The following is a 26,519-nucleotide window of genomic DNA, read 5'->3' on the forward strand; positions in this document are numbered from 1 at the left end:
TCTCATAATCATATGGTGGTTTTGGGACGTTAAACCCCACAAATCAATCAATCAACACACACACACACACACACACACACACACACACACACACACACACACTATAGACAGCTTAAAAGTCGTGGAAGTTGCAAATATCAAATATCAGCAATAATTATAAGTGGTACCATGTCATCATCAGCAGCAGCAGCCTGACTACTCCCGCTGCAGGGCAAAGCCTCTCCCGTGATCCGTCAATCAACCTGGTCTTGTGCTTTTCGTTGCTATGTTATACCTGCAAACTCTTTAATCTCATAGGCCCCCCTAACTTTCTGTCTACTCTTCATGCATTTGCCTTCTCTGGGAATCCAGTCAGTTATTTGTAATGACCAGCAGTTATTCTGTCTACGTGCTACGTGCCCGGTCCATGTCCATTTCTTCTTCTTGATTTCAACTATTGTATCGTTAACTCGGGTTTGTTCCCTGACCCACTCTACTCTCTTTTTGTCTCTTTAGGTTACACCTATCATTTTCCTTTCCATTGCTGCTTTGTCAATTTAAGCTGAATGCTCTTTGTAAGCCTCCGAATGTAACGCGACCTGAATAGTCACGTGAGAGTTGACTTTTCAGTGCCGAAAAAAAAAAGAACATAAATGTAATGTAAGTAAAACAGGGAGAAAAAGTACCTTTATTTGCTACACATGGTAGAGGCAAAGACATCCCAGTTCCTAAATATAAAGCGAGTTTTGTTCCTTTGTCACTTTCTTCACTATCGTCGCCGGTGGTCGAGCCCTTTTTGCACTTTTTTTTCTTTCAGATGAGGTCATCCTCCGTGCCATTCGTATAGTTCAATATACAGCACTTTTTAAATGCGGGAACTATTATGTCGTGCGGCAGGCTGTATCAAGCAGCAGACACCCACTCTGCAATCTTCCCGAAACTAGGTTGCTTTATTCTACCCATAAGTGTCAAAGCTTGATCTTCTCCCATATATTCTCCGTACAGCCGCCGCATTCGATCCTTGAATTGTTTGTTCAGGCAGACGTCTAATCGCTGCAGCACGCACGTCATACCTTTGGGAAGAAGAGTGAGCTGTGTCTGAGTTTCCTGCATCAGCTTCTCCACTTTGGATATCAGTGACCGCAAAATGAGTCGAGAACTGATTCAAGGTGGAGGAGTGCACCTTGCCGTCAGCACCCCTCTTGACTCAGTCAAGCATAAGCCGAGCATAGCTCGGCATACTCACTCATGAGTACACTCACTCATACTCGTTTGAACATGGTGAGTGTGAGTATGAGTACTCATGAGTGTGAGTTAGAGTGAGTATGAACGTAAGTGAGTAGGAGTGAGTGCGACTAGAAGTGAGTATGAACGTGTGTGTGTATTCATGAGCGTGAGTAGGAGTGAGTATGAATGGGAGTGAGTACCCCGAGTGTCAGTAGAAATGGGTATGAACGTGACTGTGTACTCATGAGCGTGAGTGGGTATGCCACTCAGAGAAACACAGCAACACACCCAGTGAGTGGTCTGTAGTGACGTGCCCGGGGTAGCGCGGACGCCGCTAGCCGAGCCAAAAGTGGGCGTAAAGCCCGCGAAGAATGACCCGACAATGCGTAGTTCACAAACAGCAAAAAGCCCCGTTTAATGCCCACCAATGCCTTTTATACAGAGTGGGGGCGCCACCTCCCAGTTACTAGAAGCAACAGGTGGCGTCCTCTACATCCCTCCTTCCGGAGCTCTCAAACACAAGTGTTCCAAAAGAGCACCACCAAGAAACAGTCCTTGCAGCAGTCTCACAAATTCAGTCTCCGAGGTGGCACCACGCGCCGGCCGCATCGTGTGTAACGGTGACCTGGCGATCCTGCAGCAGGTGCAGGAACTGGAGTGTCCGATGCGTTACCGGTTGCTGCCCGCTGTGGTCCGGGAGACGGCGCCGATGTCGGGGCCGCAGGGTTTCCCGTCTCATCTGAGGGGGCCGACTGAGGATTGCTGCAGGGGACAAGGTGTCTGCGGTTTCTCACTAGTATGCCACTCGGCGTCTGGACGATGTACGAGCGGGGTCTCTGAGCCGGGCTTAAGACCGTCGCCCTTGCCCGCGTGTCACGCACCCAGACTTCCTCCCCATCGTCGAGAGCACGAAGGTCATGCGCTGCGTGTCGATTATTGTAGTCTCTCTGTTGTCTTCGTTTCTGGGCGGCATCTCTGTCATTGAATTGTTTCACCTGGGGCCAATCTGGAACAAGGCTTTGAGCCGTGACTGGCACACGAGTTCGCAGAGAGCGTCCCATGAGCATTTGGGCCAGGCTGTAGCCAGACACACCGGGAGTGTTACGGTATGCTAGCGGAGCCAGAAACGGGGGTGTGGCCTTCAGAAACAACTCCTTGATCGTGCGAACCATGCGCTCTGCTTCGCCGTTCGACTGCGGGTAGCGTGGACTGCTCGTGACATGCGTGAAACCGTATGTCTTCCCAAAGTCCTCAAAAGCTTTGCAGGAAAACTGTGGCCCATTGTCGCTGACAACAGTCACCGGGATGCCGTGTCGGGCAAATGTGCTCTTGATCGCAGAAATAACGGCTCCCGCAGAAGTGGACCGGAGTGTGAGGACCTCAGGGTACCGAGAACGGTAGTTGACAACCACCAGGAACTCTTGATTAGCAAAATGAAACAAGTCAATGGCCACCCTTTCCCACGGAGCTGATGGTGTCTCGGTCGCAATCATGGGCTCACAGCGTTGAACGCGTATAGAAGCACATGCTGGGAAGTTCTCTACGGCTGCTCTAACCTGGCTGTTGAGACCGGGCCACCACAGAGAGCCTCGGGCCACCGCCAAGTACCGATTGACGCCTTGGTGACCATCGTGCAGCAGGTTCACGATGTCTCTGCGTAGTGCTGCGGGCACAACTAGGCGTCCGCCTATGAACAGCATGTTCTCGCATACAGTGAACTCTCCCCGGTGGTCCCAGTAACGCGTCATGTTGAGCGGCAGACGGTCTCGTCGAGGCCACCCTTTCATGCAGTATGCTTTCAGCATTGAGCACTCGCCATCTGAAGTTTGGTGAGACCTGAAGTCTTCAAGACGTACGGCCAGGGTTGAAGGAAGGGCTGCCACGACCAGAGACACAAAAATTTCTGTGCTGTCCTCTTCGGACGTGGAAGAGCCTTCGGGATCCCTAGAGAGGGTGTCTGCCGTGGCCAGGTACTTTCCTGGAACATACTTGACTGTGAACTGATATCGCATGAGCCTTATGCGAAATCTTTGGATGCGAGGGGGCATGAGGTCCAGATCGGCGGAACCAAGCAACCTGACGAGCGGCTGATGGTCGGTTTCAACGACAAAGCCGAGTCCACGCAGGAATTCCTCAAACCTCTCGATAGCCCAAGAGACACCAAGCGCTTCTTTCTCAATCTGACTGTACCGCTGCTCAGCGGTAGTCACGACAGCCCGTCGCTCTCCCATCTGTTGCTCCTGCAAGAGAACCGCGCCAAGCCCGAACGAACTGGCATCTGCCGACACAAGGGTGGGTAGCTCTGGATTGTAGCTGGCCATACAAGCATTATATACTTAGAAATTTGGCGCAACCTCGACTCACGCAAACACTCACACAAGCACACACACTCACACCAGAGCAACACACACGACACGCAGCGCTCACACTACCAACTGTTTATTGCTCCTATCTGACCTTCTTATATACGTACATCGAAATGCGCAAAGGCACAAACTAACAGAACTGCGCCAGTAGAAACCCAACATGGCGTCACCACACCACTAGGAACAAGTAAAAAGTAAAAAAAGTAAAAAAAGTAAAAAAGGGGGGGGTTAACACGAAAAGGAGATATAATCGCTAAACCCTCGCATCAAGGAAAGATATTTCTTGTTGATGCAACACCAAAGATGGCTCGCTGACACATATATCTTTATTCTTTTCTATGTAATATGCTTCTAACAGCAAACGTGCTGATAAATTTGAGCTTCTCCCAAGAATCCTTGTATCCGAAAATCGTGGTTCACACCCACATGCGGCAATATGCGACACAAGATGTGCGTACTTATCCTCGTTTTTCTTAACCTTTAGCGCATGCTCCCTAAGCCGGTCATTGAGGCATCGCTCGGTAATGCCAATGTACACGTTACCGCAGGAAAAAGGAATGGAGTATACAACTCCCATGGAACATTTTACGAAGGCATTCTCATGTTTTTTCACGCAACCGCGTCTCTTGCCATTGCAAATACGCGGACATAACTTGGCGAGCTTTTCTGGCGCAGAAAAGACCACAGCCACACCATGCCTTGCAGCAACCTTCTTAATATTATGGGAGAGCTTGTGCACGTAAGGCACGACTTGGGCCATATACACCCCCCAATTACTTTTTAGATTTTCAAGTAGACGCCTGTACTTCAGTGAGTGTGCGTGCGGATGAGGTATCATATGAAGTGCAGCGTTCTTATTGTGAACATGTGCTTAGTGTTTTTAAAGATCATGGACGCGGACTTAGGTTCACTACCGAGGTACCCACAGAGGCTTGTCTCCAGTTTTTAGACCTCAAGCTACTGTGGGGTAGTGAACACTTTTGTTGGGTGTACCGGCCTAGAGTGAAGAAGGGGCTGTTGCCGTATGATTCTGCACACTCGAAATTAGTTAAAAGAGGTATTGCTTCGCTATGTCTAGAATCCTCGTTGATTAAGTCGTGTCCACACCACATGCGTACTAGTTTTTATGAACAGATCAGCCGATTGACGGCGGCGGGCTTCCCTTCGTCGGTCCTAAACGCGGTCGCCGAGTCACTACTGCAGAAGATGAAACGTGGAACACAAAGGGATAGAGCTACTTGGGATCCTTCGGGTTCCAAGCTTCAAGTCGTGCCTTACGTGCACAAGCTCTCCCATAATATTAAGAAGGTTGCTGCAAGGCATGGTGTGGCTGTGGTCTTTTCTGCGCCAGAAAAGCTCGCCAAGTTATGTCCGCGTATTTGCAATGGCAAGAGACGCGGTTGCGTGAAAAAACATGAGAATGCCTTCGTAAAATGTTCCATGGGAGTTGTATACTCCATTCCTTTTTCCTGCGGTAACGTGTACATTGGCATTACCGAGCGATGCCTCAATGACCGGCTTAGGGAGCATGCGCTAAAGGTTAAGAAAAACGAGGATAAGTACGCACATCTTGTGTCGCATATTGCCGCATGTGGGTGTGAACCACGATTTTCGGATACAAGGATTCTTGGGAGAAGCTCAAATTTATCAGCACGTTTGCTGTTAGAAGCATATTACATAGAAAAGAATAAAGATATATGTGTCAGCGAGCCATCTTTGGTGTTGCATCAACAAGAAATATCTTTCCTTGATGCGAGGGTTTAGCGATTATATCTCCTTTTCGTGTTAACCCCCCCCTTTTTTACTTTTTTTACTTTTTTTACTTTTTACTTGTTCCTAGTGGTGTGGTGACGCCATGTTGGGTTTCTACTGGCGCAGTTCTGTTAGTTTGTGCCTTTGCGCATTTCGATGTACGTATATAAGAAGGTCAGATAGGAGCAATAAACAGTTGGTAGTGTGAGCGCTGCGTGTCGTGTGTGTTGCTCTGGTGTGAGTGTGTGTGCTTGTGTGAGTGTTTGCGTGAGTCGAGGTTGCGCCAAATTTCTAAGTATATGATGTATAACCAACTAGCCCAACAACAAGTTTTATTAAGATACAAGCATTAGATGCCACCATTCCCTTCAATGTCTCGAAAGAGGTTGCTTGCGCATGGTCCCAGGTCCAGACCGCGTTCTTGTTCAACAGGAGCCGTATCGGTGTAGTGACGGCAGACAGGTTCGGTAAAAATCTTCCAATGTGGTTCAGCATGCCCAGGAAACGACGGACGCCATGCGTATCTGTGGGCGGCTTCATGTTCACAATAGCAGATACCTTGTCAGGGTCAGCCGAGATGCCACTGGCGCTCAGCACTACACCAAGGAACTTGACAGAAAATACCCCGAAGGACCATTTCGAGGCATTCAACGTAATGCCCGCTTGTTCTAACTTGCGAAGGACTGCTTGGAGTCCGCTGTCGTGCTCGGAACGGCTCCTGCTGAATACTAGAATGTCATCTACCATGTTCACACACCCTTTCAGGCCCTCTAGAATCCGAGACATTTGGCGCTGAAATACTTCGGGAGCGAACGTGATGCCGAAGGGCAGGTGGCAGTAGCAGTAGCGTCCAAACGGCGTTATGAAGAACTACTTGGTTCAACTTCGTGAGGTCAACATAAATTCTGTATTCACCATCGGCTTTGGGTACCAGCACAATACCCGCACAATACCAGCACAATACCAGCACAATACCAGCACACCACGGGGTTGGCACTGGGACTCGTCGGATGACCCCGTCCCTTTCCATGGCATCTAAGTCCTTCTTGACTACGCCTTCGAAGGGAATAGGGATGCGCCTAGGAACGCTGAGAGAAAATGGAATCGCTCCCGGCTTGATACGAATGTGGTATTCTTCAGGCATCTCGCCAAGGCCTGAGAACAGTGAAGCTGCGGCCTTGTCTGACGTTGGGGGCCTATTCGGAGCTTCCGCATCTTCCACGGTGTCAACAAACTGGACGACTCCCAGGTCCACTACCGTCGAGTACCCCAGCAGAGGAGAGTCAATGTCTGCTACAACGTACAACGTTTTGCATACCGACCGGCCTCGCCACGACAGGGTAGCAGGAAACGTCCCAAGCAACCTTAGGCGGCAGCGGCCCGGCCCCATCAACCGTTCATTATCGGGTTTGTCAAGGTCTACTGGGCACCCGGCGAAGCTTGGAGGTACGACCGAAACGTCCGCCCCAGTATCTACTTTGAATTGAAGGGGGCGTCCGTTGACATGAACAACAACGTGCCGGCGTTCTGTTTGTGACGCATCTACGGCACAGAGCTAGATTTGGCTTAAACGCCTAGTATTATTCGAGCGGCAAACCGCCGCGAAGTGTCCCTTCTTGCGACATTGGTTGCATGTGGCCCACCGTGCTGGGCACTCAGATCGCGGATGAGCGGATGAGGGGCGTGGCCGCAAAAATCGCATGCCGACTTCGGGCCGGCGCGGTACTCGGGAGGCCGACAGACGTTACTTTTACTTCGGGCAGCTTCGCATGCTGGGGCGTCGGCCATTCGGTACTGGTTGTTCGCAAAGGCGTCGACGTTCAGTGCGTCTGATGCAAGGCCTGTCCCCTGACGCCGCAATTTCTCATTTTCAGCGTCTTCGTACTGACGCGCTTGGATGAGCGCCTCGTCCAGTGTAAGCTTTGGATTGCGGCAGAGCTGGTCGGTCAAGCGAGAGTCAAGCAAACCTACGATAAATCTGTCCCGAACCAGCCGGTCGTCGATTTCCCGAGAGGCGTAGTTGCACTTCTTCACGAGATTTTGGAGCGCCGTCTGACTGACTCGCCTACCGCTTGCGTGCGCTTGTGGAACCTGCTCGGCGTCTGACATGAGAGACGAAAGCACCTCGCGACCTTGGGGACCCATACAGTAGAGGAGCGTGCGTACCTTGGTTTCTTCGGGGGCGGAGGACAGTCCTGAGGCGAAGGAGTAATCCTCGAATTGTTGAAACCACGCCGTCCATTGGGCTGGGTTGTCAAAAGTGAACTGCGGCGGAGTTCGCAATGTGAAGCTGGCGGAGGCGGCGGCTGGGTTATCCTGCATGTCTCACGGTGTTCGCAGGATCCCACTTCTGACACCATGTAGTGACGTGCCCGGGGTAGCGCGGACGCCGCTAGCCAAGCCAAAAGTGGGCGTGAAGCCCGCGAAGAATGACCCGACAACGCGTAGTTCACAAACAGCAAAAAGCCCCGTTTAATGCCCACCGATGCCTTTTATACAGAGGGGGGGCACCACCTCCCAGTTACTAGAAGCAACAGGTGGCGTCCTCTACATGGTCTTGCTAAGGAAGTGCTCTAATCGTGCTGACATTATATTGCGATGGTTGACTAGACAAGCAGTATGGCGCCACATACAGAAAAAGAAAGTTTTATTGCGACATTGTATTAGCTCAATATCAGAGGTTTCAAGTTGGAAAAAACAGGTAACAGGGCTAGCAATCAGGAAATGAGATTTAACTTTTCTTTAAAAGGTAACTGTCACCCATGCAGCGTATTGCGAATGGCTAGCGTGTCGAAAATGATGATGCATACGCCAAACAATATGCGGCTGGAATTCTGATGTTGCACCATTCGTGTATGCTGTGTGTGCTGGTGCCACGGCGCACCATGTGCCATTCGTGCACGCTGTGTGTGCTGGCGTCACGGCGCACCATTGCATCGGTGCCTGTCTCGGCATGGCGGTGACTGCAGCAACGGCACCTCCGGTCTTTTGGAGTGCACTGCTTGTTTGGTAGTATTGGGTTGAGAGAAAGTTTTTAGCAGGCTACAGAGATACGGAACACAAATACGGTAGGGCACTACGGTACCACGTCTCCTCTCCTCTCTCGCTACGAGCTAAACTCCAGTAAAAGCATTCAAGCACCCCAAAGGGCTTTTAAAAATTTACTGTGCATGGGATCACGCCTTTTTTGTTGTCTGTAAACTTGTCGATGTGCCTGTCAATTGGAGTAAGTAGTTTAAAAAAATACTACACGAGCGCTCGTACAGTCACCTTCTCTTAGCATATCTCATTCTTTTGTGCTTGAACCTATTCCAGTACACACTTAAAGCACAAAAAGGTGGTAAGGAGAAGCGCTACTACAGTCCTGTGCTGTATTTGCGTACCCTATTTGCGTAACATGCAGTGGCGTAGCCAAAGTGTAGCAAACCCTGCCCACTGCTCCCCCCTCCCTGAATTTTTTGTCACTATCCTATACAGATAGAGAAATGAAAATTTCAAGTGGTACCCCCTCCTCCACCAAAAAAAAAAAAAAAATGTTTTGCCCATGCGCCTGGTAACGTGCTTTAAAGGGCCACTCACCAGGCCCCATACCAAATTTATTTAGACAGTGGAAGTTGTTGGGTGTCCGATAAGGAACATTTTACCAGAAAAATTTTTTGAATGGGTTGATCACGAGCGGAGAAAACAGGTTTTTTGAAGTAGCGCGAAACGAGGATGAGACGAGGCTAGCTCGAAACCCTTGCTGCTCTTCTGCGAAGCCTTCGCAAGTCAAATCTCTTCTCCACCATCTCTGGCATTCGACCAAGAGGTCATGTGCGCATGACGTGCCCAAACAAGTCCAACTCCCGAGCACGTGAGCGGCGTTGCTGTGCTTACCAGCGTTATTTTGTGGTCGTTTGCCTGTTTCTCCGGGATTGTTTAGAAACGCTGGCTTAGATGCGGTAGAATAGATGAGCACAATGAGCGTGCGAACGCGTAGGAGTGTTCCATGACGGTCGTCTGCTCTATGCGCTGACCCCAGGGACACGAACACATGCGAAATGCCGACACATAAGCCCCGCATCTCGTTGCAATTTGCGGGAGAAAAATGGAAGAAAGACGCCCACATTCTCTTATTGCACTTCATTTTTTATCTAGAGTTCTTTTGATCTTTTCAAGCAACAAATTACATAAACTACGCTTGCCATGTTAAATAACTTTCGCCATGTCACGTGCCACTGTTTGCAAAGTCAGAGCAGAGTCGTCTACGTAGAGCACCAACATCACTGCATTGCCGTGTACGTAGGGCCATTCATACGCGCACATCATGCCCTCACTCTCTGGGCGCGCGCCGGCAGAAGGGAGGGGGAGCAGCGTTCATCTTGGAATTTGTCCCATTTCCGCGGCACGTAGCGTTGCTAGTTTTGCGTTGTCTACGCATTGCGCTTGTCAGCTCAAAATTGTCAAACCTGGTGAGTGGCCCTTTAACTCCATAATGTGCGCATCTTTGCTGCCGGTCGCACTGTATTGTAGGCGGAGGCTCCGTGTTCGAAGTGACGCTTGGAGGTCGGCATATACATGGAGCTGCACACACAGACAACATACGCCCAGAAGTGACATATACGTGCGTATAATAATCCAACGGCAGCCTGCACACACAAGGCTGTTGGGGACGCACATCGAAAATTGTCTATCCACGAGTTGAGACCGCTTTTCGCGTATTCTGTCATGCTCCTTTAATATGAGTGATGCAATATTTATCAAGGGCGATTGTTTGCTTATTGCAGATTTTGTCTGCACTGCTGAAGGCGCGATATGTCGCTCTGAAATGCGGTTATTTGCAAGCCCTAATACATTAGGAGCGATACATTCGAGACATGCGTGCGTTCGCTCATGCAAACATAGAAGAAAGTCAGTACACGTGCAAAACACCCCGTCATACTACACAAATTTAATGATTTTTGTTTATTAAAAACTAATTTGAGGCACAGACATAGTAGGGCGTTTATAGCACGACCTGTACAGCTCTTAAAAGTCGTGAAGTGATTTTTCAGTTGTCCTTTCATTGTTTGTGCTCCTATTACAAGGCCGTCTTCTTGTCAGTTGAAATGTGCGTTCGGGCATAAAGTATTGAATGAGGATTCAAGAATAAAATAGCGATTTTCTAAAAAAACATGCACGTTGAAATTTAAGTTGGTTTCGATTGCTGGTTCATAAGGAAGGTGCTCATCAAGTTTGGTTGTCTTCGCGAGACGGTTGCTCCCATTTGCTGAGGAATGTGTATCTGAAACCTATTTTGAAGAAGCAGCTCCTAGACGGACAATGAGGCTGAACGCAAAGCGAATGCTCGTGTACATTTTCGGGCCTTTTATCTATGGAAAACTTTCTGTGGACACTAAGAGGAGAAACAAAGATAATATATTAAGGTATTATTCTAGTCTCAACGACTGCGAAGCCGCTGGAAAATTGGAACTGACGCTTAAATTGGCGGAAACTAATCTCGTAAGCAATCTCTATACGTCATTGCATTATTGACAATTTATAAAGGCACCTGTTTTCGCACCAATTCTCAAGTTAGGAGGGACCCTTATCTGAAAGGTCATGGCACCACTCTTTAGAGAGTCAAAATACTCTTGCTGGCAACTCTGTTGTTGAGTGGGTCAAATGACACAAACTGGTGTGGCAAGTGGTCCTATAATTTCAATCTATTCAACTGACTTATGCTAGCTTTGCGCGACTACCTATAAAAATAATGAAGTATTCATTCTGAGCAAGCCCAATAACACTCTGCTGTGCCTAGTCACTGCAAAAAAGTGAGAGAGAAAGCTCAGTTTTTAAGAATATTTTATCAAAACTTATCCAAAGAACTCACCAAGCTATTCGGCAGAGTAAAATACGAAGTGCAGAAAGATTGTCTGTGATTTTGAATTAAGCAGCCAAGGTAGGCGTCGCTTACATACAAGTTGTGAGAAGCCAGCTAAATAGTGCGACTGCAATGTGCATGTCAAATGCTGCAAAAGGCACGGCAGGAATCGGCAAGAAGTTTCTATGCTTATTTATGTTCATTATGGATACATGATAACATGGTGATAGTTGGAGGCGTTAGACTTGTGACTTGCTTTGTTGCCTTTTCTGCTCACCGTAAGCAGCCATAAAAAATGAAGTGAGTAGAAGAGGACATAATGGGGCGACCAAATAGGACTGATATAACAGTTTTCAAAATATTTGACAATAAGAAGTTTACATAAACACAATAAACAACCACAAGAAATACAAACAGACATAAAAGCATAGGTGTTATTATACCTATGCCATGTGAAACACAACATGAAAATGGTAGTTTTGGGGCATGTCATCCAGCAACAAATTTGCAGGACACGTTGGTGTTGGTTTTTTTTAAACTACAATTGAGGTTTGTTGAGGCTACTTACTAATCACCTTGTTTTGCTCCATCAGCTTTTCCAACCAAGGGGAGTGAAGTGCGGCGTCGACAGGGCGAACGGCTCAAACGGCTTTCTCCGTGAAGTTGCCAGATGGCAGACTATGGTGTACACTACACAAATTTGCGCTAAGCCTAAAACAGCTCCCCTGTTAAAAAGTGGCTTATTCTGTTTTAGCAATATGTTTTTCCTTCCACAATTCTGCAACCCCTCTTTTCCATCCAGCTTTGGAGTCCTTGGGATATGATCACTTTACATGTGCTATAGAATCACCCCGCATACCACGCATGGAGCCATATCCACTCAGTATATTCTATTATTATTCTATTATTACGCAGAACGTCAGCACAGATGTAGACGAACCCCGAAAACAGCAACCACAAGCGAGGGTGAAAATGTCCATGGGGGGGACTGTGGTAGCTTGTGCTGTCGATATTGTATAATAGGAGGTTGTCGCCTTCCTTATTAGGCATGTCCAATCGGTGTACGGGCCGATGGCATGGGTCGAACAACAACTTTATTTCTGATAGTGATGAGTTTAAGTAGGTCAGGCAGGTGATGTCACGCTTATGTAGGAGCAACAGCTTGCGCTCGCTATCGCGGCCATGCCAACTCGGTTGCATCTTCCTTTCCTTGGGAAAATATTGGTCACTCTGGCATGTGGTACCGACGAAGCTCGCGACGTTCCCGAGTGCTTCTCCGTGGTAGTGGCGGCTCTGGAATGGGACCCGAGCCTGGCAAGCCTGAGGAAGGTGTTGTGGTAGTGTCGGGGCATGGTAGCTCTGGAACCTCCCGAAGATGTTCCCGTGTGCGTCGCATTTCTCGACCATCTTCTGTTTTTACCAGTATGGAACGTGGAGCTTCCGCTGATCCCAGCACATGACCGGTGACCACGTTCGTGTGTATGTGTCATACGAGGCGCTCTGACCGGGTGAGAGGGCGCGCAGGTCCCGAGCACCTCGATTGTAGTAGACCTTCTGCTTGTGGCGAATCTCCTGGAGACGGGAGGGCACCTTCCTGCTGGGCAATGGTGACGGCTTCTGGTGGCAGGAGGGAACCAGAAGCAGTGTTCTCCCGGTTCCCGGGATCAAGGTCCTCGGCAGACAGTAAGGCACAAGATAGCGCAGCTACCACGCGGGTGCTCCCCTTTCGATATTTCACTGAAAAGTCATAGTGCTGTATCAGGAGAGCCCAGCACGCCAGCCTGTCGGCAGGCTCACGGAGCCGCATCAGCCAGCTGAGCGCACTGTGATCCGTTTGCACCCTGAATTTCGTCCCATCAAGATAGACGTCAGACTTCCGCAGTGCGAACATGATGGCGAGGCACTCCTTTTCGGTCACGGAATAATGTTTCTCCGCAGAGACCAAGGAGCGGCTTGCCATCGTATTCCAACGCCATCGTATTCCTGTAGGAGAACAGCTCCTAAACCCAGATCGCTCGCATCAGTTTGTACAACGAACGGTCTGCTCAGGTCAAGGAGCTTGAGCTGCGCTGTCTGCGCTATGGCGTTAGACAGTCGGTAAAATGCCTCCTGGTGCTCAAGTCCCCATTGCCACTCAGCAGACTTACCCAAGAGTTTGCTCAAGGGCGCCTGCAATCAAGCACAGGAAGGAATGAAGAAACGGTAAAAGTTGACCATTCCTAAAAAGCGGCGAAAGCCACGTACGTCCTTGGGCACAAGAAAATCGAGAATAGCTCGAAGTTTTTCCTGATCCGGCTCTATGGAGCCTTCGCCCAGCGTAAACCCGAGTAACTGAACACAGGTCTGCACTAATTGGACCTTAGCGGGATTTAATGTCATCCCAGCGGTTCTCACCCTCTCAAGTACATCGACAACATGGGCCAAGTGTTCTTCGAAGGTTCGTGAATAAATCACGATGTTGTCGAGGTAGCACATGCAGTATGACCACTTTGCTTCCCCGAGGACGCGGTCCATGAGTCTTTGAAACGTCGCAGGAGCATTGCAAACACCAAAGGGCATACGAGTAAACTCGAACAACCCTCTGCGGGACGTGAACGCAGTTTTACACTGGTCACGGTTACCCATCCGGACCTGTAGGTAACCTTTAGAGGCGTCAAGCGTGGTAAAGTACCGTGCATCACCCAGGTTACCTACGATAGAGTTTGTCGTGGGGAGTGGATAGGCATCCTTGCGAGTCACTCCATTCAGACAACGATAGTCGATGCAAAGGCGATGACTGCCATTTTTCTTAGGCACCAACACAATTGGAAACGCCCAGGAGCTAGACGAGCGGCGAATAATGCCAGCTGCAAGCATGTCGCCTAGCAACCTACCGATAATCTGCCTTTTGGCGAGACTGACGGGCCTGGGGTTACACTTCAAAGGAAACGCGTCACCAGTTTCGATCACATGGCTCACTAAATCGATGCAGCCAGGTTGATTGGTAGAGAGCTCGTCGTACTGACGTAACAGTGTCGACAGACGAGCCTTCTGTGCATCATCCAACTGATTCGCGCAGGCGACGAAAGGATGTAGTGCCTCTTTGTGTCGTGTCGATCGATCCACACAAGGGTTTCGAGCTGACGAGCGCGAAACCCCAGGGTAAGACCCCGGAGTTGGCGCACGACACGATTTGTGCCGCGCCTCCCATTCCCAAAGGGGACTGTGAGAGGGACTGTGAGTTTGGGACCCTCATAGCCAAGTAAATATTAAAACACTTGAAATGATTCAAAGAAAAGCAATCCGATTTGTATATAAGCGCTACAGTGCTCTTACGTCACCCAGTGAACTGTTAAAAAAAGCTGAGTTGGATACATTGCAGGCAAGACGGCAACACGATCGATTGAAGTACATGTTTCTACTTTACCACGACAAGCTACGCATAGACAAGCACGCGTACATAAAAACGGTTCACCGCCGATCAACTCGTTCCGAGCATCCAAAAAAAACTGAAGGAGTATTCCTGTCAAACAAAAGCCTTTAAAAACTCATTTTTTCCACGCACTGTCACTGATTGGAATGCTCTTTCTGCCGATCTGGTGAACTGTGAAACCGTTCAGTCGTTCATGGAAAAACTTAAACACCAGCAACCCACTTGACTTTGATCTTTCTTTGTGCTTCGCCCTCTATTATTCCACTGCGCATCCTGAACAGGCTTCCATTTATGTTCCACTTTCTATCACTTTTTTCACATCAATGCGTTTGAAATGTTGCCAATTTTTGAAATGTTGCCAATTTTTTAACCAATATATGATGTTTGTTTCTTAGTTCTGTATGAACAGATGTTTGTCATCATAGTTTTTTTTGTACGCATACGCGTAAACCACTACAATTGTGTAAGTACTGGCGTTTTACTTTGATGCACTAGTTCTTGATGGTGTAGCTCTACGTGACGTGTTTCCTTTCCTGTTGTATCTTCATTCTTCATATCTGTTTCCTTTTTTGTATCACCCACCGCTACCTACGGCCTCATGTGTGAGGCTGGCAGTAATTCTGAAATAATAAATAATAAAATGCGTTGAGCAGGGGCTTGGCCCCGAACTCTGCGCAGGGCACGTTTCCGACGCTTCTGCGGCAAAGGCAACGCTAAGCGCCGGCGGGCTGATGAACGGCTTGAGTTGGCGAAAAGGGCCATCACGATAGCAGCCATTCGCAATGTCCACAACGATACCGGTTTCAAGGAGAAAGTCCTGACCGAGAATCACTGGAACATTGAGCCTCGGAAGATGAACAAGACGGCAGCGGCTCATTCGATCTCCCATCTGACAGTCAACCTTGCAGCGCCTGCTGAATGGGCCATGCCTTTCGCGAAGGTGAATGTCGTGCGGCTGTCCCGCAAGCGCACTGAGTGCTTCTGCAAGTGGGACAACACCTGTTCGCCGAACAACAAGGCGCTAGCGCCCGTGTTCAGCAAAACCGAAAATTCACGACCAGCTATGGTGACCGGAATTACCGGCGCGTGCGTATCAGCAAGAAAAGTGCTTGCCCTGCACGCAGAGAGAAGAAGCAAAGGTTGGGTCGCTCGTGCACTCACGAACGACCCGGAAGCTTGTTTCTCTTCCTCGCAAGAGGCCTGGATCCGGTGCATTCCCTTGCTATGTGCCCTCGTTCACGGCAGTGGTAACAGCGCACTCCATCACAGTCTGTATTGCCAGAAGGAGCAGCCTGAGCTGCCGTGATCGGCTCGCTACGTTATCGCAGGATACGTTTCTGCGAGCCCCACCTCCCACATTACGTTGGGTCGAAAAGTGTCCCTGGGTGGAGGTTCCAGGTGGAGCAGCGTAGGCTGCCCACCTTTCATGCGTAAAGGGGTCAAGCGCGCGATCGCTCAACTCCCACGCACAGCCGGTTGCAGCCGCAAAGGTGGCGCCGAGAGTCTGTTGCCATTGGGGAAGGGTCATGACCCCTCTCCAAGCGCAGTGCGTCTCAAGGGCATCGATGGCTGGCGGCGGCGGGCGATAGGCACGCGCGGCGACAATGTCGCCTTGAATGCGCTTCGCTTCGGCAGCCAATTCCTGCAAGTCACTGAAGCGGCCTCCGCGCAGGCATGCCGAAAAAGTCTGATGTGCCTGCCGTATCACCCTTTCGACGCGTTCCTCATTCGACGCTCGGGGCTCAGAGATAAAAATAAGTTCATCCATCGCACGTACATACTCTTGTAAAGACTCGTCAGGAGCTTGTGTACGGAGCTCGAGCTCTCGCCGCATCCTACTTTCGTAGTCAGCGGGCAGGAATTCGGGCAAAAAGCCCGCACGAAACTCCTCGACGGTTGCTGCACGGTAACCGGTAAGCCGATGCCATCTCACCGCCGTGTCAGTCAGTGCAGCTGAAACAACACGTTCGAGCACCACCTGATCATCCAAACTCATCGCTCTCTGATAACGTGACAGAAAGTCGAGGTAATCTCGGGGGGTGAGCTGATCACCGTATCCGTTGTAGGTTGGCAAAGGCAACATAACAGCGGGGTGACCACTTTTCGCACCAGCTGAAAGTGTTTGCACAGCTCCCGAGAGTGCTTGGATCATCTGCACGGCGTTCTTCAACAACGTTTGCGTCGTCGCACCGGCTTTGTATGAAGTCGTTAGTGCGTGAGCGGCGCGGTCGAGCAAAGGTGAGCAGTCGCACTGCTCGATCAGTGGGGCGGTTTCAAACTGACCACCGCCCTGCGCGCCACTCCCAGAGCAAAATAGGCTTCTTGTGGGATTGGCCTGTTGTCGAACAAAATGCGCATTGGTGCGGCTACCATCGACAATACAGGTGCCTGCGCCCCCTCAATTCCGCAGGGAACCGACTGTGAGTGTTGTTCGGGTAGGGCAAGAGGCCCATTCCGAATTGACACGCCATCTCCAAAGGGAGCGGCTAGGCGCTTCGTGTCGTCACCGCAATATGAAGTGCCGACACGGACGGGTGCCGAAAGGTTCCCGTCGATAGAGGCAATGGCCTCCTTGTGCAACACGGCATGCCACGAAGCAGACATGTTGCGAAGAGCCCGAATCGCGCAGGCGAATTGACTCGCTAAAAGCAGTCAAAAGCTAGAGCTTTTGATACCGCGTTGGGCGCCAGTGTAGTGTACACGCATCCCAAAGGAGTGCGGCGACTAGCGTGGGTCTGGTCGTAGCGAGTTGCAGGGCATGCGTTAACCGTCGCCGTGGCGAGAGCATGATACTGCTCAAAGTCGAGCACTTTATTGTCTGTGGCAACACCAAACGCAGTACAGCCCGTTGCAAAGGCGCAGCAGGAAAGCAAATAGGGTTATCCACGCCACGGGCATAAAAGTACTACACAGGGTGCCACTAGCACATCTCCGTGGTAAAGGTGATTCACGGAGACACCGGGACCAAGGCTCGGTTGGTCGAGCGAGGGCAAAGGCGGTCGCGTTGGCTTCGGAGGGAGACGGGTCGGCGTAGCTAGGCCACCCACTAGGACACCGTACCAACCTTCGGCGGAGCGTTCGCAGTGGGGCAACAAAAGGTGAGCATTCGCCTTGGGTGCGAGGCGCCGTCAGCGAAGTCGGACGAGCCCCCGAGCGTCGGGAGTCGACAGACGGAAAAGATTGCGTGGCTCGCCGTCTGCTGTCCCGGAGAGTATCTACTCGCTCCCAACGCAGCACGCAAAAACCTCTCGGGAGACTTCGCGCGCAGCGCCGCGGTCAACATTCGCTACTGGGTGAGGGGGTTAAACGTCACTCCGCTCTTCAGCACGGCAGACAACGGAGGATGGAAGGCATGTCGGGACATGAGAACGGAGAAAGAGGCGGCAAAGCTTGCGCAAAGGCAGCGGGCCGGCCTCAATTCCCACAAGCTCATTGCTTAGTGCTGACATTGCACGCATGCTTTACGAAGAAATAGGTGGCGAGGAGACATCGAACACCTGTAAGAAGGGTAGTAAAAGCGAGAACGGAACAAATGGAAGCAGGGTGATTCATTTGATTCTTCCAACAGAAGAACTCTAAAGTGGAGACAATGCAGCTACCCTGTAAAAAAAAAAAAAAAAAAAAAGAAAAAAAAAAAAAGGTGTGCTTCGTTGCGGTGGTCTAGTGGCTAAGGTACTCGGCTGCTGACCCGCAGGGCGCGGGTTTGAATCCCGGCTGCGGCAGCTGCATTTCCGATGGAGGTGGAAATCTTGTAGGCCCGTGTGCTCAGATTTGGGTGCACGTTAAAGAACCCCAGGTGGTCTAAATTTCCGGAGCCCTCCACTACGGCGTCTCTCATAATCATATAGTGGTTTTGGGACGTTAAACCCCACATATCAATCAATCAATCTGCAAAAAGGCGTGCATGCTTCAACAGTTTTTCTATTTTTCTTTCAGTAGGTAATATATGGACAGTTAGGACAGGTTTTCTCTGTTGCCATCTTTTTTCGTATGAAGTCCATGTAGGGCAGTGCTAGTGGTGGTCAGCCGCAGGATGAATAATAGATGACGAGCGTCAATGGCTTGTGACGAGAGGCGCTTAGAACGTTCGGGTGCTTATGGCCGGCTGGACGCCAAGGCCACCACTCTGCTTCGGCGTCTCACATCCTTCTTCAGCTGTACGCCTTTGTCCCCTCATGAAACTTGAGACAATGGCACGCATGTGTCACTCTTTCTATTTTCTTTTTTTCAATATTCAAGGGACAAATTTCTTCAGCTTACCAGTTGAACTCACTGCTTGAACTCGCCAACTGAAAGGGAGTACTGGTGGGTATGAGCAAGCGCCGGTATAAATGTGAATGAGTGACTATGAGTGTGAAATGGCGTGAGTGTGGACGTGATAGAGTATGTATGAGTCTGAATAGATGAGTAAGAGCATAAGTGCTGTGAGTGTGTGGAACTGTGATTGTGAACCTGAGCTAGTAGGTATGTGAGTGCACGTGAGTATGAACGTGGGTGACTATTGATGAGTGGGTAAGTGTGACGCGTGAGATAACACTTATGAGTGTGAGTGGGTGGTAGCACAAACTGGAAAAAGTACCCATGGGCATGAGTAGGAGAGGGTGAACATGAGTGAGTACTTATGGGCGTTAGTGGGCATGAGTATGCACGCGAGTAGCCATGGGCATAAGGTGTGAGTATGCAAGTGAATGCCTATAATAATTCTGGGGTTTAACACCCCAGAACCACCATATTGTCACGGGGTCGTGACGTGGCCGAAGACAGGAGACTTCGTGTTAGGATTTAACTGTTTATTTGGGCGAACCTGTGCCCGGTAAACTGAAAGTCCAATTACAGCAGCAGTCTCGCACAGATAGCAGTCTCGGACTGATAGCGGCGAACGGAGCGTCGGCCTTCGATCAACAACTGACAAGCGGCGAAGCGCGTCGGCATTTATACGCTTGCCGTCGAATGTTCCAGCGTTATCGCTGGCGGTGGCGTAGCTTCCAGAACAATCTGTACCGTTCGCACAGTGGGCGTGATCTTATCGAAATGATCTACTACAGTCCGGAACCTTCTAGAAAACTGCAGGCGCGGTTTGCGCTGAGAATCGTGCGGTGTTTTCGGACGATAACAAAAACTTGGGAAATGGGACGTGGCATTGCCCCCCTCTGAAAAAAGGCATCGTCCCGATGCTTTAACTAAAGATGAAAGTACAATAATAATGCAAGAAAGTACAATGAATAAATTACGATACAACAATAATACAAAAAACACTAGTTCAGTTTGTTAACGTGCATGAAACGGCTTGAGGCACGCGACATGGACGACTTCAGGTCGCGATCGGCGTCGTTGAGAGTTCGTGATGCCGTCGGGGACAACCTCGTAATCAAGTGGGCCGAGCCGTCGAACCACCCTGTACGGTCCGAAGTACCGTCGCAGAAGCTTTTCACTTAGTCCACGTCGGCGTATCGGCGTCCACACCCAGACACGTTCACCCGGCTGGTATTCCACGAAGCGTCGTCGAAGGTTGTAACGGTGGCTGTCAGTCGTCTGTTGATTCTTGATACGGAGACGCGCAAGTTGTCGGGCTTCTTCGGCGCGTTGAAGGTATTCGCTCACATCGAGGTTTTCTTCGTCGGTGACGGTGGGTAACATGGCATCGAGCGTCGTTGCCGGGCTCCTTCCGTAGACCAATTTGTATGGCGATATCTGCGTCGTCTCCTGCACCGCCGTGTTGTATGCGAAGGTCACATACGGAAGAATGGCGTCCCACGTCTTGTGTTCGACATCGACGTACATGGACAGCATGTCGGCGATCGTCTTGTTAAGCCGCTCGGTGAGGCCGTTGGTCTGTGGGTGGCACGCTGTCGTCCGGCGGTGGTTTGTTTGGCTGTATGCCAAGATTGCTTGAGTTAAGTCGGCAGTGAATGCCGTTCCTCTGTCGGTGATAAGGACCTCTGGGGCGCCATGACGTAGGACGATATTTTCGATGAAGAATTTAGCTACTTCGGATGCACTGCCTTTTGGCAGGGCTTTTGTCTCGGCGTAGCGGGTGAGGTAGTCGGTAGCTACCATGATCCACTTGTTTCCGAAAGCCGACGTCGGGAACGGCCCCAGTAGGTCCATACCAATCTGCTGGAAAGGTCGGCAAGGTGGATCAATTGGCTGCAGAAGTCCCGCTGGCCTTGTCGGCGGTGTCTTGCGTCGCTGACAGTCCCGGCATGTTCTCACATAACGAGTGACGTCGGTGGTAAGACGTGGCCAGTAGTACCTTTCTTGTATCTTCGCGAGCGTGCGAGAAACACCGAGGTGCCCTGCCGTCGGATCGTCGTGAAGGGCCTGCAGGAGTTCTGGTCGCAGAGCTGAAGGCACCACAAGAAGGTACTTAGCTCGAAGCGGTGAAAAGTTTTTCTTTTGTAGAAGACCGTTTCGTAGAAAATGGCGACATTTTCATTTGGTAGCTGAACCCGAGTCTCTAGTAAAGCAGCGGCCCTCTCTTTGCGAGCGACGCTCGCGAACGTTTGAAGGAATGCGCCGCAGAAAACATCCCACGTTCGGAGCGTGGACTCCCGATTTTCGAGCCAAGTCCTTGCGGTGTCTTCCAAATAGAAGAACACACGACGCAGCTTTTCGTCATGGTCCCAGTGGTTGAGGGCGGCCACACGGTTGTATGTCTCCAGCCAGGACTCCGGGTCTTCGAACGATGACCCATGGAAAATTGGTGGTTCCCTGGGTTGATGCATGACCATCGTGGGCTGGGACGCTGCGGTTGTCATTGTCGCTGCAGTCGCGGTCATGGCCTTGGTCTTCCGCGCCTTGTCTTCTAGAAGCCCGTACTCCGGTGGTAGCCCTAGCTGTTGGCGGCTTGTTCGCTGCTCCTGGTTGGCGTCGGTGTCTTCTCCGCGACGTGGGCTGGGTTCACGGCTTGACGGGGGCGTCCGGTACATGAACGAAGCAGCACCTCCACCAGATGTCACGGGGTCGTGACGAAAGCCGAAGACAGGAGCCTTCGTGTTAGGATTTAACTGTTTATTTGGGCGAACCTGTGCCCGGTAAACTGAAAGTCCAATTACAGCAGCAGTCTCGCACAGATAGCAGTCTCGGACTGATAGCGGCGAACGGAGCGTCGGCCTTCGATCAACAACTGACAAGCGGCGAAGCGCGTCGGCATTTATACGCTTGCCGTCGAATGTTCCAGCGTTATCGCTGGCGGTGGCGTAGCTTCCAGAACAATCTGTACCGTTCGCACAGTGGGCGTGATCTTATCGAAATGATCTACTACAGTCCGGAACCTTCTCGAAACCTGCAGGCGCGGTTTGCGCTGAGAATCGTGCGGTGTTTTCGGACGATAACAAAAACTTGGGAAATGGGACGTGGCAATATGATTATGAGAGAAGCAGTAGTGGAAGGCTCCATAAATTTAGACAACCTGGGCTTCTTTCTCTTCTTCATCTACTTCATCAGCCTGACTACTTTTGCAGAGCAAAGGCATCTCCCATGATCTGCCAGTCAACCTGGTCTTGTGGTTTTTGCTGCCACGTTGAACCTGCGAACTTTTTATTTTATTTGGGCCACCTTACTTTCTGGCTCCCCTTCTTAAACGTGCACCTAAATCTAAGCACATGGGCCTCAAGCATTTTTGCCTCCATCGAAAATGCGGCGGCGGCGGCGAAGTGGGTGTTTGCAAGTGTGAGTGTATGTGAGTATGAAAACGAGTGTGTATATGTGTGTAAGTAGGTGAGTATGAACGTGAGCGAAAGATTATCAGTTAAAGTAATCCTGAGTGAGCACTCATTAAGGGAAGATGCTACTCGAAAAACGATTTTCTTTAATAAGAGTCTGAATTTAACACAAATTGGCTTGCTAATAAAGTTTTTTATCCTCTTTTCAAATATGTCATTTATTTTCATGTAGATTGCTTGGTTTTCTTTCTGCGGGTCAGATACTGCAAAATTATGGCCATTGTTATGCAACAATTCTGACGTATAAAAATTTGAGATAAAGCATGTAGATATAGCTGACTATGATCCTTTGGAACTGTAGAGTGCAAAAAACTATATAAATTTTGTGTGTAAAAAGGTGAAATACAATAATAAAATAGAAAAATTTACTATGGCTCTAGTTGCCAAGGGCTTTCAATGTTATGTAATTTTTGAAAAACATAATCAAGCAGCACTGACAATCTAAATAGATACTTGCACTCTATGGGCCTTCATCATGCTATGTGCAAAATTTCATAGAGGTATGACAATTCTAAGTATACGAACTAGCGTGTATAAGAAGCACAGATCACGCAAAACTGCAAAAGGAGAAAAACGCATTTGAAAGTTTGAAACCTTTTTTTTTATCACAGAGTTGTTAGAAATGCATAATCTTTGGCCATAATGTTCAACAGAACTTTGAAAAGCACTGCAAGTTACTAGAACTGTCCTGCAGCATAGGTTGTGCCCTCATGGTCCTTGCGAGCACTCTCTTCTAGCCGTGCCCTTTTCACTCCACGACGACGGTGGGCCCTTGCTTCTGCTGTCAGACGCTCGGACATTCTCTCGATGCGCCTCGCACCGCGGGAATCACTGAAAGTAACTAGATCTCTAGATGGCAGTATGTTGAGCTCTTCCAGGATGTGCTCGAAAGTAGCATGACCCTTGTTGAACCACAGGATTGCCATAGCTGCGGCAGTCTCGACAACCGTTCGGGAGACAAACTTAGTCTTGGGGCAAAGTAGCCAAATTTTGCTCTTCAGGGATTCCGATGCGTTCTGGGTTTTCCCTTTGATGCATCGAGCAAGGAGCTTTTCATCCGTTAGCCGCTTATAAATGGGCAAAACAGCCAATCCCTGTGCTTTTGTCAGGAGAGGTGTGTGGCGTGGTGCAGGTTCACCAAGTGCTTCAGCGCGTTGATGTTTGCACCACGACTGTTCCTGCAGGGCAAAACTTGTGGCTGCCAGCATTGTCAGTAGAGCATGAGTGGAAGTACGAAGCCCATACTGCAGTGTACATATCCCGTACACTCCCCCTGTTGCTTGTTATGGCAATCTGATAGTATGTTTGGAGCTTCTGAATGGCTGGCTCTTTCATTTTCTGCCCTCGTGGTAATGGCACATGCAGCTTTCGTAGCGCGGTGCCAAGTCTCTTGGCCACATGATTAGTGCAGTCTTCTTTTTCTATACTGACAGCACCATAGACTTTTGACTCTGCAACTGCACTATACGCTTTGCTGTCACCGTCACTCAAGAATGTCATGAAATGCAGTGGGGTGTCATAAGTCAATGTTCTCTGCCAAATGCGCATTGCAGCCTCCGTTTCCATGGCATAGGAGGAACAGTCTGCATTTTTTTTACAGACTGGGCCATGGAATGCCTGCCACACTTCCTCGTCTGGGCCCATATCCTTGTACCTACTGCATGTCAGGCAGTAATTTGATATGACCTCGAAGTCTAAGCAGAGGCCAGTATCTAAGGAGATAACTGCGCCAATCCCGTTGTGGCTTTTGTGGCCCCTCTTCTGCCAAGTGCCGTCGAACATAACAGCCACATCAGTTTTGCCTGCTACTTCTTTCGTCAACTCTCTGGATCGGCGCAAGTTTTCACTCACAGCTGCCATGGCAGCGGTGTGCACCTTCTTTGCTATCGAAAAAAATCCTCGGTGGTGCATTGGCTTTGGGAGTCCAATAATGGAGCGAAATCTCGACAATTGCTCATGCCCAATGCCGACAGCGCGTGCAGCCACCACTGCCTTCACATATACAGCGAAACTATCTCGGGAGCTCCCACTGTCGTACCGTTGGCTCACTCGGCTGCTGCTGTCCACCGTAACACGCAGTGACGTATAGGAGCACGAAAGAACAGTCGCTGAGCATTCGCTGTTTTCGCAATGAAGTTCGAGGAGCGACGAAAGTCTCTTGCGCTTTTCTGCCGGCTCCCGAACGGCAAGTTTTTGAATACCGCAAGCAGGGCATGCCACACCTGCCACAAGTGTCGTCAGCAAGAGGGTGTCGCACAAAACTGTCGTTGCACAAACCTCATCGCGCTGTCTTTCGTCTTTTTCGAAGAAGCCGAGCTTCTTTTCCAAAGCACTGACGAAAGAAAGCGCAGCGTCAATCTCTTCATCGCAGCCACTGTCGCTCGCGCACTCGTCGATGCCGCCATCAGGCCTAGCACACGTAGGCGCGTTCTCGTTCGTCGCCGTCGTTCGGGGCGCTTTACGCCGTCTTCCCTTGAACTTGTGCTTCATTCGAAACTTCTGCGGTCTCATGTTGCACTTTTTCGGGCTTGTCATCGCGGAAATATGCGTAGACGCCCAGAAAAGCAGACGGACCAAATGCCGATGGCCGCCACCAACACAGCTGACAATGACTCGGTAGCCAATGGCGATGTAGCTTAAGGTGCCGCGCGTTTCAAACTGCTCAAACCACGTGTCTCATTGTTCGACTCTGCATTTACTACCTGTCCTAAGTACACTCTTTTACAACTTCAGGTGCCCTGATACCTATCCGAAGCGCTGTTCTCTTCTGAGGTTGTACATTACTTGCATTTTCTGCAGATTAATTTTGCAGATTCCAAGAGAATGCAAGTGGGTGAAGGGGAGATAGAAAGTTAAGTGGGCAGATGCTGTTGCTGCTCTTAGTAGTAGTAGTAGTAGTAGTAGTAGTAATAGTAGTAGCAGTAGCAGTAGTAGTAGTAGTAGTAGTAGTAGTAGTAGTAGTAGTAGTAGTAGTAGTAGTAGTAGTAGTAGTAGTAGTAGGAGGAGGAGGAGGAGGAGGAGGAGGAGGAGGAGGGTAGAGGGAGAGAGGCAGTATCTAGTTGGAGCACCTGAAAGACGACTATGACGAAGAGCTGAGCTCATGACAGTGACTGTCGCCTCTTGAACCAGGCAGTTGGTTTTATTCAATAAACCCCCTTATAATCTGGTGGTGGTGCTGGGTAGTCTTCGAAGCTGGAACTACGAAGTCGCACCTTACCCTCAGTGCCAGCAATGCCGGAAGAACCCTCCACCCAAGGTACCTCGCAAGTTCCCACCTCTACATGTCCCGGCGTGTGGCCACTGCGTCACCCACCGATCTTCAGCGGCACTGACGGCCAAGATGTTGAGAAGTGGCTGGCTACTTACCAAAAGGTGAGCGCAGCGAACAAGTGGGACGATGCGGCTAAGCTGACCTATGTAAGCTTTTACTTGTCCGGCGTCGCTAGTCTCTGGTTGCGCAATCACGAAGCCGACATTGCCAGCTGGGATTCATTCAAGGCCTCCTTTTCGCAAGTCTTCGACCGCCCTGCTGTGCAAAAACTCCGCGCAGAACAACGACTTTATGAGCGCGCTCAACAGCCAGGAGAGACTTTTACCAGCTACATTGAAGACGTTGTTGACTTGTGCAAGCGGGTAAACCCAGCGATGCTCAAAGCCGACAAAATCAAACAAATCCTCAAGGGCATATGCGATGACGCATTTCAAATGTTGTTACTCAAGGACCCACAAACCATTGCCGAACTCGTCAGCTCGTGCCAGAGTTTTGACGAATTGCGCAAGCAACGCGCCCAAACACGGCGCTCTCTGAAACAACGTGATTCGATCGCGGCCTTGACTCTCGGAGATCAGAACGATATGTTGGCTCGCATAAAGCAGTTCGTGCGTGAGGAGGTCGCTCGGCAGCTCTCCATTTTATCGAGCGCACCCGAGCCAGCACAAACGCATCCTTTGGCCCCAGATCATCTGGCCCCGGCCGTAAGGCACGTCATACAAGATGAGGTAGTGGACGCTTTGCCTTTCGCTCATTCACCACCTCTGGAGGCCGCACCGTTGACGTATGCGCAAGTCGTTGCAGTCAGAGCACCTCGACAGCCCACTTATGCTACCTCACTGATCCCTGTTCGGCCATCACCAGTTCTGTTCAGCCGGCCGATTGCAGCGTTTCCGAATCCGTGGCGCAAGGCAGACAACCGCCCGATTTGCTATTCTTGCGGTTA

At 50.1% G+C, this 26,519-nt stretch overlaps 1 protein-coding gene across 12 annotated transcripts in view; it reads left to right on the plus strand.

The window, feature by feature from the left end:
• The window catches only part of LOC119162985 (tRNA (34-2'-O)-methyltransferase regulator WDR6), a 996,048-nt gene that overhangs the window by 171,719 nt on the left and 797,810 nt on the right, over positions 1-26,519 (plus strand). The gene's annotated exons all lie outside the window — the stretch shown is intronic.

Source organism: Rhipicephalus microplus, unplaced genomic scaffold (genome assembly GCF_043290135.1).
Source record: "Rhipicephalus microplus isolate Deutch F79 unplaced genomic scaffold, USDA_Rmic scaffold_34, whole genome shotgun sequence".
Lineage (NCBI taxonomy): Eukaryota > Metazoa > Arthropoda > Arachnida > Ixodida > Ixodidae > Rhipicephalus > Rhipicephalus microplus.